The 13524-nt window shown below is 42.2% G+C and overlaps 2 long non-coding RNA genes across 2 annotated transcripts in view; both read left to right on the top strand.

Moving 5' to 3' along the window:
- LOC143415866 (uncharacterized) overlaps positions 1-13524 on the top strand; it is a 350735-nt gene that overhangs the window by 81714 nt on the left and 255497 nt on the right. The gene's annotated exons all lie outside the window — the stretch shown is intronic.
- LOC143416001 (uncharacterized) lies at positions 12762-13455 on the top strand. Its single transcript, XR_013096422.1, has 2 exons — positions 12762-12994; positions 13312-13455. It is a non-coding gene; the product is annotated as an uncharacterized LOC143416001 (long non-coding RNA).

Genomic DNA, 13524 nt, shown 5'->3' with positions numbered 1-13524 from the left:
GTGTTCCAGCCTCAGTGACTCTGACACAGTGCTGTAATATTTACACCTCTGATGAAAGCAGAGTTTGTAGTTGCAGAGAAATACTCGACTCATTTTGGGCATTTACGAGCAGGAACCTCAGAAAGCCCCTCGCTGCTTCACTGGTTAAGAAGCAAAGCAAACATTAGTTCACAGTGATGTTAATTAAGGCCCAAAGTTTAGGAACGAACGTCAGCACTTCACTAATGAATGTAATGCTGATTCATGTGCTTGTTTTGTAATGTGCATGTTGTGCGTTGTTATTTCCCATATTCTTTGGCACTGATAGATGAAGAGTCTCAGGCAGGACCGAGGCTGCCAGCTGCTGACAGTGAGCAGGGAGAGAGCAGCAGAAGCTGGGCAAGAGCAGGGCACCTTCAGCCCCCTTCATCAGTCAGAAATCATTTGGGTGTCTGTGTGAAATGTCTGATTTTTAAAATCTTTTTGTAGACATATTTATTAAATGTTTAACAATTATATAGAAGAAAGACAATGTAAAGAACAAAACATGACAAAACAAAATGAGTTGAAGTTATGAACTGTTTCTGAGAGACAAATAACACCAGGATCCTTTTTGTGTAGCTGACAGCTGGTAACTGTGCAGGGGCGGGTCTAGCAAAGTGTTGCCAGGGGGGCAGGTAGGGCATTAACAGGGAGAGGGGGGCACAAAGAAATACTTTTCTTTCTTATTCTCATTTAAAATGTCGAGCTTTTAATAAATAATTATCTGAATCTTACAACAAACGTTTTCATCTGATGTAAAATGTATAGAAATCCATTATTGTACATAGTCATTTTTTTAGGGTCCCATCATAATTTCTTCAGAAGTAAGTACTGCATATGATGCCAGTGTTTCCCACATTTTCTAGATTCTGCACCAGTGCTGTGTGTAAAATGCATCAAAAAGTCCGTTTGATTCTTTCTCACCTGTCTTTCTGTCTCCTTTCACTTTTTAAAGGTTGCCATGTTAGAAAACATATTTTGCCCTGCCGTGCTGTTTATTGATGTGGCAAATGAAAGGTTTATGAAAATATATCTAAATCTGTCATCAGTAATCAGCAATGATCATGTCTCACCTCTAGTCTCTGTCTTAATGTCAGGTTTCCACCGTGTGTTGTAGATGTTCAGGAGGTTAACTCGACCAACAGTCTACTTCCTGTTTAGAATACCAGGACAGGGAGGATGGTGCAGGTTTAAGTTTATTAGACTGATGCATGTATACCAACAAGACAGCGTCCATCACTGTGACAACAGCGTTTGTTTTCATTCAAAGGCTTCATGGTTTTTCCTTTAATACCTGGTGGGCCGGTCTCCAGTCAAAATGCCCGCGACCATTTTTTGTCCCAGTCCAGCCCTGGTCAGGAGTCACAGTCAAGTGTGAGCTGCATGGCCCCTCTATGAACATTGTGGCTTTCCTAATGGCCCCTGTTGAGTCTAATTGTTGAATGTTGTCAATGTGTTTCTTAAATTTTACAGGTCTTAGTTCAATCTGTAGGATCAAGACATTCCTTTGATCCTGACCACCTCTCCACCCACTCTGTGCTGGGGGAGGATTATTGTCGACACATCTCTTGTGAAGATTCTGTTTCTTGTGTGGTCAGCTTCCTGCCCTTTAGTGGCTTCACTGTGTTGTGCACGGTGAACCAATACAGGAAGTGAACCATATATTGGGTGTGGGGTAGATTACCATTTTATGGCTAAGGATGCTGTTAGAAACAGTTGGAAGTCACACACACAGAGAGACACACAAACACTAACTCACTCAAACAGCTGAACTACAATGATCCATGTAGCAAACACAAACTGTTATATCACCTTTGGGCTTTTGGAGCCTTGACCTGACTTTTAAAAAATAATTGGAAAAAAGCTCTATGCTGCTACAAAATGAAAAATAGATATTTGCAAAATTCTGCCCAAGTATGTATTTTACCTGGTTACTGCGTGTGGCGGGCGTGGTCTGCAGCGCCGCTGCAGGGGAGGCGGACGCACCTTAACGTCTGTGCTCTCTCTGCTGTTGTTGGTGTGTGTCGGGCTGTGAGCTGCAAAGCTACAGCCGGCTGTGTGCGCACAGCAACCGTGTGTGTAAAGTGGTCAATAAAGAGATGCTGAAAAGCGCGTTCATGCAAACATCGTCGGGTCTGCCGTGATATGTTTACAACGGGACTTCTGCTCCTGAACCTCTGCGCACAGCGTCTGCAGGTCGGGGCTGTACGAAGTCACTTTATCTCTACAGGACTGTAAGCTGTCGTCTGTGAGGCGTGAGCGTGTTTGTTTGAACACAGTTCACGGTGGAGAACAGCTGCTGACATAATGTGGATCCCAAGATCCATAACTGGCCTACCTGGGGCTGAAAGTCTCCATAAATGCAGGCGTTTCGGCGGCTACACCGGCTTCCACGAGTGTGACGCTTATTTTGAGAAAATAATAGAATATAAATGTATTTTTATATTTCAATATCACAATAATCTTCCAATGTAGAACTACAAGTTAAAAAAGAAGTAACATAAATCAAATCCACTTCAGCTAAATACTTCTCATTTATTTCCATCTTACATGCTGTGACTGCAGCCATTCCCACATCTCTGTGAATGGGACTCATGGACATGGATCAGTGGTTGTTGATCAATGGTCCTGAGAATCTGCATAATTAAGATGAAGGAACGGAGCTCCCAGCCCATCGTTCCTGCAGCTGCTTTCAGTCTTTATGCAAATGTCCTGTTTGTAAGACTGAAACCTGCAGCTGAGACTGAAGACGTCACCTGATGATGACGACACGTTTCTCCCACAAAACGCTGCGTCCAGATGAACAGAAGCAACAGACTCACTTTCCTGGATGATTGAGATGCATCAAGACTTCATTGTGTGTTACTTCTCATTCAGCACAGACACATTATTGCTGTTAGGTCATGTCAGCTGTCACTCAGTACAAGCACAACTGTGAACAACACAAACTTCTCTTCAATGTGTCACAGAAACACTAAGTGTGAGAGCCTGTATGACACACAGGACAGACTGTAAGCTCTGCTGGCTGCACAGCACTTTGTAGCAGTTTTCCAACATGTCCTCCACCCGTGATGTCAGTGGTGGGACCCCAGTCACAGCACTCAGCACCACCTCCTTTAAATGGATTTTATAGCAGTTCCTCCCGTTACTCGGTGCAACGCTTCTTAAATGTGTTTTTGCAGGATAAAACACAGCAGGTGGTGTAGAGAGGACGTCAGCTGACGGAGCAGAGGGAGGCAGACTGTGGATAAATGACAGAGTGAGAGGAGAGCAACCATGACAGAAGCACAGGTGTGGCAGATAGAAGTGGCTTTATAGACACTTATTGTCAGTCCTCGTGCATGCTGTGGAAATAAGTGTCTGTGTCATGAGGTGACATGTGAGCTTATCTTTGGTCAATAAAGCTGAACGACCAGTTTTCACTTTGCTTGTTACGCTTGTTTAGTGACGTCTGGGTTTCTGTGGAGCCCGAATTTTGATGAGTTCTGGTGAAATCATCTGAGATCATCTGAGCATCGGTGAAGAGTCAGCAGAGAAAGTGTGGGACAGAAGTTTGCTTTGGACACATGGACTGAAATCAAAAAGTAACAAACAGGATTTCCAATGGACAGTATGGAGAAGTGAAAGTACACAAAGGCTGTGCTGGAACACGTGTGTTACACTTTTTGACAGCTGAGAACAAAACACAATATTTTGCATCATCTCTGCAGTGTCTCTTCTTTCCTCTGCTGTTGTGCTTTTAGCTCCAAACTGTTTCAAATGGTTTGTCAGCAAGCTGACCTCTGACCTCTGCAGTACTAACTCCTGACCCGTACAAAGAGCGGGCGTTTCTGACCTTTGACCTGCAGCTGTATGTCTCTCAGTCTCAGTTCTTCTCTCCGTCACTGATGGAGCAGGTGTAGTTGCTGCTGACAGTCAGTCGTTTGTTTTCTCAGAGTGAGGCTGAAGTCTGAACTGTTCAGAGCATCAGGTCTCATCAACGTGCGCTGCTGTAACGCCGCTTTGTCCTCTGAGATCACCAGGTATGAAACCTGAGTGCTGACAGAGCAGCATGTTCCCCCTCATTCACCTCCACCACCACAGCCAAGGCATGCTGGGAAACTGAGGACACACAGACGGAGAACTGAAGTGTCTGCTGTGTGTTCATCTCAGAGTCCTCACAGGTGACACATTAGCTCCAGAACACCAAGCCAGGTGTTTGAAGCCTGACAGGGATTCTTCCCATCCAGAGGGAGGATTTAGCTGCACAACAATGAACATTAGTGTGTAGTTTAGAAACACAGACTGTGCCTGCACTGCATCTAGTGAAGAAAAGTGTTACTGCGAGAGAACCAGGCTCCTTTAAAGCAGCTGATATTAAGGTTGAAAAATCAACAATAAGCTGATGTAATCAACGTTTCACAAAATGGTCAGCAGCTAAAATCTGGAGCCGTTCTTTGGTGGTAATTAACAGTTTGTTCTTGTTAGCTAATTATGTCATTAAAGGTAGCAGCAGAAGCCTTGTGTTGAAAGCCCATTCACTCACACATTCACACAGTATGTGTGTGTCTGTGTTACACTGTGGACATCCCTTCTGTTGGAGCGCCATCTTGTGGCAGGTTTAAGAAATGTTCTTCTTGTAAATCCAAACTGATGCACCTCCATAGCAGACTGTGGAGGCTTTCAGTGACATGAAGACTTGATTTATACTGTCATATTCTCCTGTTACACAAAGCACAGCACGCTGAACATGGATGAACTGAAACTCCCAGCATCTGACTGAGGAAAAGCACAAATCATTCTCACACTGACTCCTGCTTGATTTTAGATTTGCTTTCAAATCCTCACACTTTCATATGAAGCACTAAATGGGCTCCAGACTGTTTATCTCAGCTTCCTGTCAAACACACTGCTGCTCACACCGAGGCTCAGTTTACTCCTCCAGCCTGGCTTAACCTGCTGTCTGTTAAAAACAGTCCCACACTCCTCTGTTTAATCCTTCTGATCAGACTCTTTGATTTTGTATTGTTTTTACCTGAACTTGTGTTTTTGACATGGTTCTGTCTGTGAAATAAAGCTCACACACACACTGCTACAGTCCTTCATACACTTAGAAACGAAGCTGCTCCTTTCCTCAGTGCTGACACATAAAGAAGAGTTGGTTTTATATCCAACACGTCTCTGTTCCAGAAAACAGCTTCAGCAGCCTCTGAGTCTGAACTTGGAGTTGGTTATAAGCCACAGGCCTGTGTGCACAGCAATGAGGAAATATAATGCAGTAAGTGAAACATGGATGTGTGGAACAGATTATCCCAAAGGTTGATTCTGTTCATCTGGACGTTCTCAGTGAAACATTTGGTCTCTCGGTCAGATGACTCCTTTAGTCTCAGATGACTGCAGCTTTCCAAACCTTTGTCACTGGATCACTCACTTCATCTCCAACGTGTCCCTGACACAGACAGCTGGAGCCGTTACAGCAAAATCATTGATCATCGTTTTTAGAACATTAGCTGGTGTTGGTGGGCAGGCTAGCAGTGCTAATTGTTAGCACTAGTTCTGCTGCTCTCCCTTTGTCTCTGTTATTGTTGGTCTTTAGTGAACAATAGAAAGTGTCTTCATGAGACTGTTGCCTAATGTTCAAATGTAGATAACACCACCTGCACCAACCTGTTACACAGCACAACCCTCTGGTGTAGCTTTGGCTGGAGCACATATTGGCAGCTCCAGTGACATCACCACTCCATGGTGACATCATCTCTACAGACTGTGGCTGTTACATATCCTCACCTGGTAATAATAAGACTGTCCTCAGCTGCACACAGCTCCAAGATGAACAAACTGAAGTAAATACAAATTAGAGTTACGATAGATTGAAATCTTGTAATCAGAGCTAATTCTTAGTGAAACTCTCACAACATCATATCATGATCCTGGGTTAGTGTCTCGGTCTCAGATCACAACATCAGCACAGGCTTGGCTTGGGTGAGGTATTGAGTGGTTCTTGTCCATGACAGCTGCAGGTACAGTGCCATCAGCCATGCTGCACCACATGTCTGCCCAGGAACATTAGTGTGGCTGAGTCTCATGTAAACATTGTGCTAAAGTGGTGGGAAAGTGGCTGCAAGCTGGCTGCACTGTGTCCAATACTCTCAGTATGATATCCACAAACCTCTGAGTGTCACAGAGTGGGCCTGTGCTCAGCTCACTGTGCCCCATTCAATTCTACTTGCATAGTTTTACAAGTAAAATTAAAAGTTGCTCAATGATAAGTTATTGTAGTAACAACTAAGTCCATGGTCATTATTTGTTAATAGTAGCTTAAAGCTTCTGCACCAATCATGGAGCAGCAGGTTTAGAGCATGTGGATCTACAAAAGTAAGTCCCAGTAAGATGGGCTGAGCCTTACATACTAGAAGAAACATGTCATTCCCAGCAGATGAAGCGCCCTTTAAAGCAGGATCTCACTTTAAACCTAAAGAACTTGCTATGAGCATGCAGTGCATTCATGCTTATTATTCATACGATTGTGGGGAGCTAATAAAGTGCAACTATCACATTACATTTTATTATTAAATTGTTGTTAACAATCCCTTCACTTCTGCTTATCTAATTCATGGTTGCAGGATGGCTGACAGCTTCCATTAGGCAGGAGGTAATGTCCATTCTGGCCACAGTGCAACCCACAATGTGTAACTGACACTATTATATTGCATTATGTCACATTGTTACATCTTTTTAATAAATGATGACAGTCAGCTGAATTTGCTGCCCCCTTGGTGGAGGACATCAGGATCAGCAGCTGCTGCTCCATCACAAACACCACAGAAGAAGAACAACACTGGATCAGATTATCTGGACGTGTTTGACAGGGACAGTGTTCATGTTCATGGACATCAGGACAAAAACAGACGATGGAAACCTGCCAGATTTGAGCTAAACTGCTCGTTTCCATGTGTAGTCCCTGGGAGGTCACATGACCAACAAAGACACACAAGCTGTGTCCCAAAACGTCGGCTGCATCCTCCGGAGGCCGCATTTGAAGGCCGATGACGTCACAGCCAGGCGATGAAGGCTGTCCCGACTCCTCGACTCCTTCAAATGCGTCCTTCATTCCCCCGAGTTTGAAGGATGGGTCGGGTGTGTCCTTCATGGCCCACCATATCCCAGAATTCATAGCGCGGCACAGCCAAATTTCAGCTGCCAACAATGGCGGCCGCTACTAAGTTTTAAAATTTAACGAGGGAGTACTACTTACTTACAATGAATTCCTTACACTATATCATTTTCCCGTCAGTGTTGGGGAATTCTCAATGGTGCTTGGTGCCATATCCTCAGGGACTTTAATGTTATATAAAAACACTGACAGCTCAATATCTGCCTCAGTCACTCTCCCTGATCCAGCTGAGTCAGCAGTGGGAAAAATCTGCTTTTCACAGGAACTTGGTAACAGCAATAAGAGAATACGTAGTTTATTCCAAGAAGATATCATGTCTCTCCCATATATAGAATATCTTACTGGAACCGACATGTTCCAGATATCACCTGGAAGACAGTCTGGATGATCCCATAAATATCTAATTGTGAACAAGGTGAAGGAAATCTCATATAAAATTCTTCATAAATGTTACCCAGCCAGTCACTATATGGTAACATTTAAAAGAGACATAAATACTAATTGAACTTTCTGTGGGGATCATCCAGAAACTGTGGCACATCTCTTTTGGTTCCTCTACACAGAGATTCTGGAAGAATTTAGCAGTTTTGTTATTGTCCATATTTTAAGGGAGTTTTCTTTACGATGGGAAAATGTTTTATTCTTTTTCTTTAAGTTCCCCAGGAAGAATGATAAATGTTTTTTATAAAATATTTGTTAATACTTTTAGCTATTTTATATCCATGAATGTAAGTTTATTAATAAAACACCATATTTCTGCCTTTTTATAAGGATATGAATTGTACATACAATCAATTTCAGACTCAACCAACAAAAAGCCTCTCAGAACAATATTTATATGTTGATTTTTTTCGCCTACTCGTATCATCATTTTTTTACTCCTGGTTCTGTATGTTCATGTTCTGTTCTTTTGTAAACTTCATCTGTTTGTATGTTGTATACTCATTGTGTTTCAATAAAGTTCGATTTAAAAAAAGGTACGTTCTAAACGAAGCTTCAGACGTCACTGATCACGTGACTCTGGCCAAACGAATCAAGCCTCGACACGGTGCTTCTGAAGCAGCGCGTTGATCTTTCTGACACACGCACCGGAGCGTCAGCTTCAAGCGGACCATCACTACGTCTCACATCTAAAGGTGTCAAGGTAACTTTGAACTGAGTTCAGTCAATCTGGAGTTTTTCCAAGTTTTCTGTTGCTCTCTGTGAGAGAAGAGCGTTAAAGGCGGGGCTCTCCAGAGTCCAGCAAAACAGGAAACCACAGCTGGGTGTGTGTAAGTGTGCAAACCAATAGAATGCATCGTGGTGGGGGGGGCATCACGGGCAAGAAAAAAAGAAAATAATCGGTCGTACCCATGCTTCCCCGACGTCATGCCAGCGCATATTGGGAAATTCGTAGGCACCGATCGGTTTTCTATCAGCCATTTGCTGGGAGTAAGGGCGCCCTCCGTTTGCGAGGTGCGCCTGCTGCTGGCGGCACAGGGAGGAGAGGGCGGGGCGGCGGGGAGTCTCTGGCTGGCTGGAGCGGCATCTAATAACCAACTCGCAAAACAAAATAAAAACAAACAGATATTATGATACAGACTTATAATCTGCACCCATGTTTTTTCTACATTCTATAAAGTGAGCGCGAGAGCCCTCGGTGCGCCTGCGCGCTGCTGAAGTCAAAGTAAACTTTATTGTCATCTCCGCTACAGACAGTCCAGCATATAGAGAGACGAGACGACGAGGCTGCAGTTACAGCGGTGCAAGTAAACAAACAATAAATATAAGAAGAGTAAGAAAATAAATCTACACTTTAGGACTCGGGGTAAAGGATCAATAACAATTTAAATTTATAATTTACAGTTTGATGATTTAAAGTCTCACACAACCCGTCAAAAGGGGCGGGGCCGGCTGCTTCCAAGTAGAGCACATTTCATTTATAATGATGTAAATCCAAGCCCATCATGGATTCACCATCTGAATCCTGGGTTGTGTGAAATCCCAGAAATCAACCTTAGACAAAGTGAATCTGTGAACTAAGGTGTAGGTCTGTTAGGTTAATTGTGCTGATCCTCGGGTTGGGGGATTTGTGTTTGCACAAAATTCAAACCAATGGAAGATGGACAACAAAAGTTCAAAGCCATCAGGTGCTCAGTTTATGTATTTATTTTTGGCCTACATCAGTAAGAAATGCCAAATTATATACACAAAGTTACAGGAATCACCACTCCTGTTATTCATGATGATTTCAGTAACATCACATAATAACATGTAACGTTATTATGTGATGTGCGTACTGTTAATGCTGATACTGTGGTGAAATTCATTTTAACATAATTCCCCCTTCTAGTGTCCAAGTGAGTGAGTGATGTGTGGAGGAGATGAGAGATGGCATCGTCTGTGGAACGATTTGGACGGTAAGCGAACTGTAGTGGGTCCAGTGTGTCTGGCAGTGAAGAAATGATGAAGTCTCTGACCAGGCGTTCAAAGCACTTCATCACTACTGAGGTGAGGGCTACAGGGCGATAGTCATTGAGAGAAGCAGGGTGGGGTTTCTTCGGGACAGGAACAATGATGGACTCTTTGAAGCATGTGGGGATCACCGACTGAGATAAAGAGATATTATAGTTACTATATTAATCACTTCACTCACAGACAAGTATCTGTGACAGTGTGTATACAGATGTATCATATATAAGAGACAAATATTGTTTATTTAATATGTTGGTACTAAATGTGGCTCAATGCTTACATATATGTGTAAAAAGCAAATGTAGGAGCTGTGATAACTGTGTCTGATAGAATGAAGAGTAGACTGATATATGAAATATTCCTTTATTGGGTGAGAAAATCAGACCATGTCATAACTGCTTTAAGTCACACAGAATAGATATCAGAGCCTTAAACAGGCTGACGTCTGCTAAATGGGTCAAACTGGGCAGAAAGTCTACAAACACATAACATCCTTATAGAATATGATGTAACACTATAGATCAACTTAGCTCAGAATATATAAAGCATATAAACAGTTACAGCAATATGATGCAACAAACACAGCAGCTACTGATCCAAAATACTCAAAGCTTCATAGAACTGAAACCAACATTTATTTTTAGCTCCATCCTGCTGCTGATACAGACTTTAGGTTTCTGAACATTAAACTTGTTGCTGCCTTTCATAGTGTGTAGCTTGAAGGCCCTGAGTACTTTCTCCCACACTGGAAACACTGGGATGATCACATTATTTGAACATTACCTAATAAGACTGATTCAGCACAGACAGTTATGTTAAACTTTCCTAGCAGTCCTTCACAAACAGGGAACAGTCTGTCTATTCTCTCCATCTGTCAGCTGCTGCTGGCTCTTCCTCCTCCTCTTCCTCACACACTGCTGAGTTTGTCCTGGTGGATCATCAGGGCTGCAAAGCCTCACAGATGATGTGCAGCAGTGGCTCCCTCAGTCTGTCCTCACTCTGGACACTTGCAGTCGTCACACATGGAAATCAAATGTGTGATAAGGTGCAGGATTCAAACACAAGTGTAACTTATAAACACATGTTCATACTTTTATTCCACAATCAGAGAGAAAGAAACAGAGAGAGAGTGCAGGACAGACAGACAGGTGACAGTCTCAGGTGTACACACTGCTACACAACAGCACCAGAGAAGCAGGATTTAGTGTTTGTGTTATTACGAGTGTAAACAAGAAGAGTTCCAGATGGTGCAGTGGACACATGTGTGACTGCTGTGATTAAAGCATCTTTCTTTCAGCTTAACGAGTGAACCGTCAGCTCGTTCAAACACACGTTAAAGTGCGTTTGGCTCGACACCACCGAACAGAGGCAGCAATATAACACAGCTAACATTAACAGTGCAGTGAATCCTGCTTGTGCCGTGATGTTCAGGACTGCAAACCGAGCAGCATCACTGACTTTCAGCTTGTTGTGTTTGTGGATATATGACTGACTTTAATTATCCACAAAATCATCACATTCTCTGTAGGATTAAGGTCGACTATTGAACGGCGTATATTTTAAAGGCTTTAAAACCAAGTTAACGCTGAAAGTACAAACATCACTAATGTCACATAACTCTGCCGACAAGGCATAGCTATGGCTATGAAATGCTCTTTGTGTATCACTTCTTCATTATGAAAGATGTCATTAATGCACTAGTAATGTCTCATCTGGAGTATTGTTCAATCATTTGGTCAGCAGTTAATAAGACAGATCTTAACAGACTTCAGTTAGTCCAGAATAAGGCGTCCAGATTAGTGTGAAGATGTTCATACTATACTAATATTGATCAAATGCATAATAACCTTTCTTGGCTTCCTGTACAGGCTAAAATATTCTATGGCTTACTTGTAGTTCTAAAGAAAGCAATTCTGTTAAACACACCACATTTATTCTGCTCAGCTGCAGTATCCAGATGAAATACATCATCATATTACACAGTTTTCAACAAGCTGCAATTTAGTAAATGCTCGAGTTAAAAGTAACGTTTTGTAAAACTGTTACATTTAGAGCAACTTTTAAGTGGAATAAGTTGCCTTAAAAAATTAGAGAATTATTCAAAACTTCAATGAACACTTAAAAGCCGATTTACAGAGCTTTTAGTTGTTGTAAATATTGTAAGACATGATTTGTTTTTGAAATTTGTGTAATGTGCCTCAATGTTATTGATATTATTATTATTATTATTATTATTGATTGCTTATATTTGAACAATTGTGAAACCTCACTGTGGATGTAAGAGTGAAATTATGTGGATATCTTGAATCCACTTTATTGTGTAATATTTTATGTGAGTATTTGACGGAAGACGAGCAACATCTGTTGTGGAAGCTAACGGGGTTCCTTTAGAATAAACAAACATAGGATTTATTATCACTGAATAATTCTGTATAAATCTATACAAATTATAGAAATATGTAATAGGAAACAACAAAATAATCTAAATTATAAAATAATGTGTGTGTGTGTGTGTGTGTGTGTGTGTGTGTGTGTGTGTGTGTGTGTGTGTGCATGATTTTAGTGTTTGAACAGTCATGAATTATCTTTAACAGCAGGTTGGATGTAATGTGTTAGAACTACCAGCAGGTGGGGATAAGAGACCTTTAAGGTGTTTGGTGCCACGCTCCACCTTCAGGTTTAAAACTAGTGTTAATGGAGTTTGAAGGTTGAGTTTGTTCCACGACTGCATTTCACTCACTGCCTCTGTTTGTATCTCTGTCACTGCAGGACCAACATGGAGCCAGAAGTCAGCGCTCTCAGGAGGCCGACAAACCTCACAGAAGAAAGGGAGAGAAAAAACACACCTGTGACGAGTGTGGGAAGGGTTTTACTGTGAGGGCTAAACTAAAAAGGCATCAGGTCATCCATACTGGAGAGAGACCGTTCAGCTGTGACTTGTGTGGAAAGTCTTTTTCCTGGATGCGTTCCCTAAAACAACACCAACTCATCCACAGTGGAGTTAAAGCGTACAGCTGTGATCAGTGTGGCAGAGCTTTTACTCACAGTAGCCACTTACAGAGTCATCTAGTTACCCACTCTGGAATTAAGGCATACAGCTGTGACGAGTGTGGAAAAACTTTCAGCCAGAGAGGGAGCCGAAATACACACCTACGCATTCACACCAGACATGATGTGTACTGCTGTGAACAGTGTGGCAAACAGTTTACAACAGACGCACAGTTACAACAACACATGTTTACCCACACTGAGGAGAGACCTTATCGATGTGACCTGTGTGAGAAGACTTTTAAATCTCCACATCACCTGAGACGACACCAACAGATCCACACCAGAAAGAGACTCTACAAGTGCAGCTACTGTGAGGTATGTATTTATATTGTTATCTTGTCATTTTAGCCTGACTGTTTGGAACAACTCTGCTCATTAAACTGTGTTAGCATGTTAGCAATTCTACTGCATGGAAAAGCAGCTCTGAGTGATTATTCAGATTTTCCTTTCAGTTATGATTTTAGTATTACTGTAGTATTATGGTGGTAGTATTGTAGTTATTGCAGCCCAGTAAACTGAGTGTGTTAACTGAAACAGTCAAATGTAGTTGGACGTCTGCAGAGATGCTCTTTATTTCAGGCGACGTTCAGGATACAAGGACTGACTTACACTGTCTTTGTGTCTTTGTTTAGAAGCAGAGCGACACAGATGGATCCAGTTCTCAACCCTGTCATCACTGTGGTGGTGGGAAAGACTTTCATTGTGACCTCTGTGGAAAAACTTTCAGTCGGCAAGCTGCCCTTAAAACACATCAACGTAGACACACTGGAGACAAACTGAAATACTGCAAAGAATGTGGGAGAAGCTTCACCACATCACATCACTTAAAACAACATGAACTGATT

The sequence above is a fragment of the Maylandia zebra genome, unplaced genomic scaffold (assembly GCF_041146795.1).
Source record: "Maylandia zebra isolate NMK-2024a unplaced genomic scaffold, Mzebra_GT3a scaffold11, whole genome shotgun sequence".
Taxonomy (NCBI): domain Eukaryota; kingdom Metazoa; phylum Chordata; class Actinopteri; order Cichliformes; family Cichlidae; genus Maylandia; species Maylandia zebra.
Note: the sequence above shows the minus strand (reverse complement) of the source record. Positions and strands in the feature narration are given on the sequence as shown.